At 38.1% G+C, this 9821-nt stretch overlaps 1 pseudogene; it reads left to right on the top strand.

Annotated features, from left to right (window-relative positions):
* The first annotated feature begins 107 nt into the window (after positions 1-107).
* Positions 108-7834, top strand: LOC110571010 (annotated as a pseudogene).
* The last annotated feature ends 1987 nt before the right edge of the window (positions 7835-9821 follow it).

Genomic DNA, 9821 nt, shown 5'->3' with positions numbered 1-9821 from the left:
CCTGGGAACGCCCGGCGTCGCCGGTTGCCATAGTAACTGCGGATCCTCGCTTACCCTGGCGCTCGCAGCTTGCGGCTCCCAGGCCCCACGGGTCCCGCGCGCCCGGGATGGAGCTGAAGGTAGGGAGCTGCGATCACCCCTCTCCCCTTAAATTACCCCCCGCCCCCGGCCCAAACAGCCCAATCTCAAGGTCGTTTCTCACTCCAACGGCGCAGGAGTAGCTTTGCTATTCCCAGGGAGGGAAACCGAGATTCAGAAAAGCTACGGAAATTGTCCGAGGTCACATGGCCCAAGAATAGATCACCACCTGGTACAGGTAGAGGTGGGAGCAGGTACTAGACAGGTGAGTGCAAGGTAAGTAAGGTCGCTAGTTCCACACAGCGTTGTGCTCCTCGTGTCCCACTCCCTTCTACACACAACGTGATCTAATAAGTGAATGCTGAGGATCCCAAACTTTTGGATCAAGGTTTTGTATTTATTTATTTGTCAGAGAGAGAGAGAGAGTGTGTGTGTAAGCAGGGGGAGCAGCAGGCAGAGGGAGAAGCAGGGAGCCCGATAAGGGACTCGATCCCAGAACTATGGGATCATGATCTGATCCGAAGGCAGGCGCTTAACGACTGAGCCACCAGGCATCCCTGATCAAGCTGTTTTTAAACAACTCTTGTTTTCAACCACTTTTGTATTCATGATCTATTTCAATCTATATCTAATAACTAATTTTACAGATGAGAAAATCAAATTCAGAAAAGTTTGATTTGAATAGCAAGTGGGGAAATCTAGAGATTTGGAGCAGGAGGTTGCTCTTGTTTGTTTTTGCAGTCATTAACAAATTGTGGCGTGTTGTTAATTTTATAAAGGCTAAATGCATTATTTTACAGAGGGTTATGGTTCTACAAACTTGTAACCAAATACAGGCAACCCCATCTGCCTCCATTTCACCGCCGAAGCAACCTCTTTCACACCTCTGGCCTGGTAATTGAGTATTTACGACCGTATAGCAAAATGTTTATTTTGATGTGTTATGTTTTCAATCTTAGGTATCATATGTTGATTTCCTACTTTGAAAGATAAGGATTTAGTTCTCCTTCATTATCAGCCATCTAGCTGCTCAGAGTGGGGAATTTGAGGGTCTAACTGCTTTATTTTTATTGTGGTAAAATACACATAAAATTTAACCATTTTTAAGCATACAGTTCAATAGCATTAAGTATACTCATACAGCCATTACCACTCTCCATTTCTAGAACTTTTTCATTATCCCAAATAGAAACTCTGTACCCATTACATAATAATTCCCAATTTCCCCCTCTCCTAACCCCTGATAACCTCTATTCTAGTTCCTGTCTCTATGAATTTGGCTACTTTAGGTACCTCATATAAGTGGAATCATACAGTATTTTACCTTTTGTGTCTGGCTTATTACACTTAGCATAATTTTTTTTTAAGATTATTTATTTAAGGGGGGGGGAGGGGCAGAGGGAGAGAATCTTTCAAGCTGACTCCCCCTTGAGCATGGAGCTAGACATGGAGCTCCATCCCACAACCCATGAGGTCATGACCTGAGCTGAAACCAAGAGCGGATGCCTAACAGACTGAGCCACCCAGGCACCTCACTTAGCATAATGTTTTTAAAGTTCATCTATGTCATAGCATATATAAGAACTGCATTCTTTTAAAGTTGAATAGTATTCCATTGTGTCGACATACCACATTTCCTTATTCATCTGTTGATGGATGTTTGAGTTGTTTCTACCTTTGCAGGTTTCCAATAATGCAACAATGAGCACTGACATACAAGTTACCTATTTGAGTTCCTGCTTTCAATTCTTTTGAGTACATACCTAAAAATGGAATTGCTGGATCATGTGGCAATTCCATGTTTAACTTTTAAAGGAACCATCGAACTTTTTCAAGTGTTTACACCATTTTACATTCCCAACAGCAATGTACAAGGGTTTCAGTTTCTCTATGTCCCTACCAACACTTGTTACTTTCCTTTTTTAAAAATAATAATAATAATAATAATAATAATAGCCAACTATCCTAGTTAGTATGAAGTGGTATCTCTTTGTGGTTTTGATTTGCATTTCTCCAATGACTGTGATGTTGAACATCTTTTCATATGCTTATAGGATATCTGTATATCTTCTTTGAAGAGATGTCTATTCAAGTATATTGCTTGTTGGATTATTTGTTGTTGAGTTGTAGGAGTTCTTTATATATTTTGAGTATTAATGTCTTATCAGATGTATGACTTGTAAATATTTCTCCTATTCCATGGGCTGCCTTTTCATTTTATTGATAATGTCCTTTGATTTCAATAAGTTTTAATTTTGATGTAGTCTCATTTATCTGTTTTTCCATTTAATGCTTTTGCTTTTGGTGTCACATCCAAGAAACCACTGCCAAATCCAATATCATGAAGATTTTTTCCCCCTATATGCTTTCTTCTAAAAATTTTATAGTTTTAGCTCTTACATTTAAGTCTTTGACCATTTTGAGTTAATTTTTGTATCCCATTACAGTGTGATGTATGAATCTAACTTTATTTTTTTGCATGTGGATATCCAGTTTTCCCAGCACCATTTGTTGAAAAGACTGTTTTTTCCTCCACTGAATTGTGTTGACACCCCTGTCAAAAGTCAATGGCCCATAAATGTGAGGGTTTATTTCTGGATTCTCAATTTTATTCCATTGATCTATATGTCTATCCTTATGCCTGTACCACATGTCTTGATTAACAGTTTTCTAGTAAGTTTTGAAATCAGAAAGTGTGAGGCCTCCAACTCTCTTCTTTTTTAAGACTGTTTTGGCTCTTCTGGGTTCCTTGCATTTCCATATGTATTTTCAGATCAGCTTATTGATTTTTGTAAAGAAGTTACTGGAATTTGAAAGAGATTGCACTGAATCTGTAGATCAATGTGGAGAGTGTTATCATCTTAACAATAAGTGTTTTGATCCATGAACATAAGATGTCTTTCCATTTATTTAGTGCTTCTTTAATTTCTTTCAATAATGTTTTGTAGTTCTCAGAGCAAAAGTTTTGCACTTTTGTTAAGTTTATTCCAAAGTATTTTATTCTTTTTGATAGTTTTGTACATAAAATTGTTTTTTAACTTAATTTTCAGTTTGCTCATTGGTCCTTTTAGAAATATAATTGATTTCTTGTATATTGATCTTATATTCTGGAGTGTTGCTGAACTCATTAGTCTTAATAGTTTTTTCAGTGAATTCCTTATGATTTTCTATATACAAGAGCATGTCATCTGCAAATAGTGATACTTTTACTTCTTTTCCAATCTGGATGCCTTTTATTTTATTTTCTGGCTAGAACCTCCAGTACAATGTTTAATAGAAGTGGTGAGAACAGATATCCTTGTCTTGACTTGATCTTAGATGGAAAGCATTCAGTCTTTCACCACTAAGTATGATGTTAGTTTGGGGTTTTTATAGATGTCATTTATCAGGTTGAAAAGTTCTCTTCTATTCCTAATCTGTTGAGTGCTTTTATCATGAAGGTTAGCAATATTTCTTTGTTTTGCTATTTTAGTGGTCACTTTAGTGATTACAGTATATGTCTTTAACTTTTCATGCGCTACCTTCAAGAGATAATATACCTCTTTATGTATAGTTTAAGAAACTTCCATTTTTCCCCTCAGCCATTATATAATTGTCGACATATATTTTACTTTTAGATGTTGTAAACTCTGTAAAAATTGTTATCATTGTTGTTTAAATAGTCAATTATCTTTATTTTATTTTTTTAATTTTTTTTTTTATTTGAGAGAGAGATTGAGAGAGAGAGAAACAGCATGAGAGGGGATAGGGTCAGAGAGAGAAGCAGGCTCCCCGCTGAGCCGGGAGCCCGATGTGGGACTCGATCCCAGGACTCCGGGATCATGACCTGAGCCCAAGGCAGTCGCTTAACCAACTGAGCCACCCAGGCGCCCCAATTATCTTTATTTTAAAAGATTTTATTTAATAATTTGAGAGAGAGTGCGAGTCGGGAGAGGAGCAGGGGGAGAGGGAGAGAGAGAATATTAAGCAGACTCTGCACTGAGTGCGGAGCCCATTGCAGGGCTCAATCAATCTCAGGCACCTAAGATCATGACCTGAGAAAATCAAGAGTCAGACACTTAACCAAATAGTCAATTATCTTTTTAAAATATTTATTTTATAAATTTGTATTATAACATTTACTTGTAAAACCAATCAATGAGACCATTTAGGGTATTTGGACAATCACAAACATTTGTAATTTACTACCTTAACCACTTTTAAGTATCTTTACATTGTTGTTTAACAGATCTCTAGAACTTTTTCATTATGCAAAACAGAAACTTTACACCCATTGAACACCAACTTCCTATTTCTCCTTTCCCCCAGCCCCTGGCAAGAACCATTCTACTTTCTGTTTCTATGAATTTGAATACTTTAGATATCTCATATGAGTAGAGTCATATAGTATTGGTCTTTTTGTGACTGGCTTATTTCATTTAGCATAATTTCAAGGTTCATCTCTATTGTAGCACGTGACAGGATTACCCTCTTTATAAAGGCTTAATAATCTTCTTTTTTTTTTTAAGATTTATTTATTTGTTTGAGGAGGGGAGGGGCAGAGGAAGAGGGACAGAAATCTTGAAGTAGAATTCCTGCTGAGTGCAGAGTCCGATGCAGGGCTCCATCCCAGGACCCTGGGATCGCAACTTGACCCGAAATCAAGAGTTGCACACTTAGCCTCCCGAGCCACCCAGGTGCCCCAGGCTTAATAATATTCTATTTTATGTATATGCTACATTTTATTTCTTTATATATATATACTACATTCGTCTGTCAATGGACATTCATCACCTCTTTGCTGTTGTAAATATTGATGTAATGAACGTGGATGAGCAAATATCTCTATATGTTCTGGATATTAATTCCTTATCAGATATATGATTTGCAAATATTTTGTCCCATTCTACAGGTTTCCCTTCTACTTGAAACTCCTTCAGATTTCTATTATCTATCTTCTGTATATTGATTTTTCTTTCCTTATCCCTATACTGATTGTTCCATTTCTATTCAAAAATACATAAAATCCTTCCCTTGACCATACAAAATATCCCAAGCTTATATTATTTTACTTCTTTTCCTTTGTGGCCTATTTTCTTGACAATATAATTCACATTTGGTCTCCAGTTGCTTACCCAATTCACTTTTTTTATTTCCTATATTCTGTTTCCACTCTCACCACTATTGAATTTAGTCTCTTAAAGGTCTCCAAGTACCTCTCCAAGTCAAGCCATGCTTTCTCATGTCTCTTGACCTCTCTGATAGCACTTGACAATGTTTTATGCCCCATTTTTATTGAAAGTCTCCTCTAGGTTTCCAAAACTGTCCATTTTCCTGGCTTTCTGGCTACTTTTCTCTCGTGGTCATGTCCCCATTGCTGTCACCATTCTTTTCAGAATTCCAAATTCATCAATGCACACATTCATTCAAGTTCTCTCTTTGCTCTTTTCTCTCTTTTTGCTATTTTGTTCAATTCCAACACTTTAATTATCACCTTAAGATGCAGGGCCTTTTAAATATCTCCAGATTCGATCTTTATCCTGACTCCAATTCTGTATTTCTAACTGCTGGTTGAACAGCACAGTCATAAAACTTTGGAGCAGTGAGAAGCCTAGAGAACATTTAGTTCCACAGGACCCAAGGGATTTCCTGGAGACAGTGCAGGTGCTCCTTTATCCCAGGCAGCTCCACTTCTTTCTGCATTGTTCTTTCACTTCATATATGTTTATTGAATGATTCCTTAATGTCTTACAGACATTAAAAAGATAGTAAGAAGATATTATGAATAATTTGATGCTAGTAAATTTGACAACTTGGATGATGCAGACAAATTACTTAAAAAACACAACTTGCCAAAATGGGCACAGAAGAAATATAACCTTTATATAGAAGTAATTATAGAAACAGAACTATTAAAGATCTTGAGCTCAAATTGAAACCTGTCCCACAAAGAAAACCTAAAGTCTCACTACTGAATTCTTCCAAATATTTAAGAAAGATACAACACCAATCCTATCCAGCTCTTCCAGGAGTTAGAAAAAAAAGTTAACGCTTCTCAACTCACCTTTATACCAAAATCTGAAAGAACATTACCCAAAAAAGTAAAAATATAGGTCAATCTACCTCATGGAGATTGATTTAAATATTACATATTAGCAAAACAACCCAACATGTTAACAAAAAAAAGTTAGCACATCATAATAAAGTGACTGTACTAGGAATGCAAGGTTGGTTTAACATTTGAGAATCAATTGAAGAGCCAGAGAACAAAACAGAGTACAGTATTTGCCCCAGTAATCGACCTAAAGTGAAGCGGCTCATCAGGTGACCAGCAGATCATAGACACCCCCACCCACCCACATGTTGCAGCTGGCCTGAAGGATCCTGTTCCCAGTGGATTTTCTGTAGGAGAAGTTTTGATTCCTTTAGCTGATGAATATGATCCCGTGTTTCCTAATGATTATGAGAAAGTAGTGAAGCACCAAAGAGAGGAACAACAGAGACAGCGGGAGCTGGAAAGACAAAAAGAAACAGGAGAGAGAAAAGAGGCATAAGGACAGACCTGAAGCAATTGGTTTTTCTAGGCAACCAGATCCAGATTCTTTTTTTTTTTAAGTTTTTTTTAAAAGATTTTATTTATTTATTTGAGAGAGAGAGAGAATGAGAGACAGAGAGCATGAGAGGGAGGAGGGTCAGAGGGAGAAGCAGACTTCCCACTGAGCAGGGAGCCCGATGCCGGACTCGATCCCGAGACTCCAGGATCATGACCTGAGCCGAAGGCTGTTGCTTAACCAACTGAGCCACCCAGGCATCCCTGATCCAGATTCTGATGAAGATGAAGATTACAAGCGAGAGAAGCGGAAAAGAAGTATGGGTGGAGCTGCCATTGCGCCACCCACTTATCTTGTAGAGAAAGACCAAGAGTTACCCTGAGATTTCCCTTAGGAAGAGGTTCAAGACCTCGCTCCCAGTCTTCCAAAGCTGCTATTCCTCCCCCAGTATACGAGGAACAAGACAGACCCAGATGTCCGAATGGACCTGGCAACTCCTTCCTTGACAACATGGCTGGCACCTAAAATCATGCAGAGGTATGGCTTCCGGGAAGGCCACGGTCTTGGGAAATACGAGTGCGGGCTCTGCACAGCACTGTCAGTGGAGAAGACAAGCAAGCAAGGAGGCAAGATCATTATGGGTGATGCCACAGAGAAAGATGCATCCAAGAAGTCAGATTCAAATCCGTAAACTGAAATACTTAAGTGTCCTACTAAAGTGGTCCTCCTAAGGACAGGGTTGGTGCAGGAGAGAGAGATGAAGACTTGGAAGTGGAAACCACAGATGAGTGTGAAAAATATGGCGAAATTGGAAAATGTGTGATGTTTTTGTTTGTTTGTTTTTTTAAAGATTTTTTTTTAATATATTTATTTATTCATGAGAGACAGAGAGAGAGAGAGAGAGAAGCAGAGGGAGAAGCAGGCTCCCAAGGAGCAGGGAGCCCGATGCGGGACTTGATCCCAAGACCCTGGGATCATGACCTGAGCCGAAGGCAGACGCTTAACCGTCTGAGCCACCCACCCAGGTGCCCAATGTGTGATGTTTTGAAATTCCTAGTGCCCCTGATGATGAAACAGTAGGAATATTTTTAGAATTTGAAAGGGTTGAATCAGCAATTAAAGCTATTGTTGATCTGAATGGGAGGTATTTTAGTGGGCCGGTGGTAGAAGCCTGTTTCCACAATTTGGATAAGTTCAGGGTCTTGGATTTGGCGGAACGAGTCTGATTTTAAGAACCAGAGCACGAGTCATCTCTGATGATCCTTAAATGAGCTGCAGTCTGAGCAGAGCCGGAAGGGGCGTCAGCGGCCTGGGCAGTGCGGCAGAGACCCTTGAAAGGACTTCCGAGGTGTATGTTGATTGATCCCTTTTTTATTTTGTGGTTTTTTTCAATATAGTATAAAAATCCTTAAAAAAAAAAATCTGTGTGCCTCTCTGGTTGTTTCTCTTTTTTTATTACCCCTTCTGAGTTGATGACATTTTTTGCTATGATTTCATGATGATTCTCAAGTGCTTCAGTGATACAGCATTTCTTGCACTAAAAAATCTAGAAAGTTTTGAGATATGGGGTTGTATTGTTATCCTTTGCTTTTCTTTCTGATTCATTTTAATAAAATGTGCAAGTTACTAAAGCGTGGCTTCATAAATTCTACAATAAAGCGTCATCTTGGCAGTCTGCCAAAGGTGGAAATGTTTGCTTTCTCAAAAAAAAAAAAAAGAAAGAAAGAAAAAGGAAGAAATTAAACTGTTATTTTTTGTCAACATGATTTACATACAGAAAATTCAAACGAATGTACAGATAAACTATTAGAATAATTCTATTAAGGTCACTGGACACAGTCAATAAGGAAAAGTAAATTTATTTATTTATTTATTTTTAAAGATTTTATTTATTTATTTGCCAGAGAGAGAGAGAGGGAGAGAGAGCACAAGCAGGGGGAGTGGCAGGCAGAGGGAGAGGGAGAAGCAGACTCCCCGCTGAGCAGGGAGCCCAACGTGGGACTCAATCCCAGGACCCTGGGATCATGACCTGAGCCGAAGGCAGACACTTAACCGACTGAGCCAGCCAGGCATCCCAAGGAAAAATAAATTTAAAAAATAAATTTATACACAGCAACAAATAAATACTATGCTAAGCAAAATAAGTCAGTCAGAGAAAAACAAATATATGGAATTTGGTGGAATTTAAGAAATAAAACAGATGAACGTAGGGGAAGGGAAGGAAAAATAAAATAAATAAATCAATAAAATAAGACAAAAACAGAGAGAGAGACAAACCATAAGAGACTCTTAAATATGGAGAACAAACTGAGGCTTGCTGGAGGGGAGGTGGGTTGGGGTATGGGCTAAATGGGTGATAGGCATTAAGGAGAACACTTGTTAGGATGAGCACTGGGTGTTATATGTAAGGGATGAGCCACTAAATTCTACTCCTGAAACCAATACTGCACTATGTGTTAACTAACTTGAATTTAAAAATAAGTAAATAAATAAATTATATTCAAGAATTGTGGGGGGGGTGATGGCTGAAATATATGATGGGGATTAAAGAGTACACTCATGATGAGCACTGCTTAATGTATAGAGTTCTTGAATCACTATATTGTTACACCTGAAATTAATATAATACTGTGTGTTAACTATACTGGAATTAAAATTTTTTTTAAAAACTTGATAAAAATAAATTAAAAGGATTTATAATACAATATTATAATCATGTTAATTTTCCTCAAACTGATCTGTAATGTAACTCCAATCTAAATCTCAATTGTTTTAAAATAGAGACTTACAAAGACATTCTCATATTGAAATGTACATGCAAAGGGCCAAGAATGGCAAAAACAACCTTGAAGAATAAAAACAAAGTTGAAACAGGGCGCCTGGGTGGCTCAGTTGGTTGGGCAACTGCCTTCGGCTCAGGTCATGATCCTGGAGTCCTGGGATTGAGTCCCACATCGGGCTCCTTGCTTGGCGGGGAGTCTGCTTCTCCCTCTGACCCTGCCCCCTCTCATGTGCTCTCTCTCTCATTCTCTCTCTCTCAAATAAATAAATCTTAAAACAAAACAAAACAAAAAAACAAAGTTGAAACATTTGCACTACCAGATAGCAAAGCTTACTATCAAGCTACAGTATTAAAACTGTGGTACTGAAGGACAGATAGATCAATAGAACAAAATAGAGTCTAGAAACAGCTCCAATCATATATGGTCACCA

The sequence above is a fragment of the Neomonachus schauinslandi genome, chromosome 11, assembly GCF_002201575.2.
Source record: "Neomonachus schauinslandi chromosome 11, ASM220157v2, whole genome shotgun sequence".
Taxonomy (NCBI): domain Eukaryota; kingdom Metazoa; phylum Chordata; class Mammalia; order Carnivora; family Phocidae; genus Neomonachus; species Neomonachus schauinslandi.
This window is presented reverse-complemented; position numbering and strand designations above follow the sequence as displayed.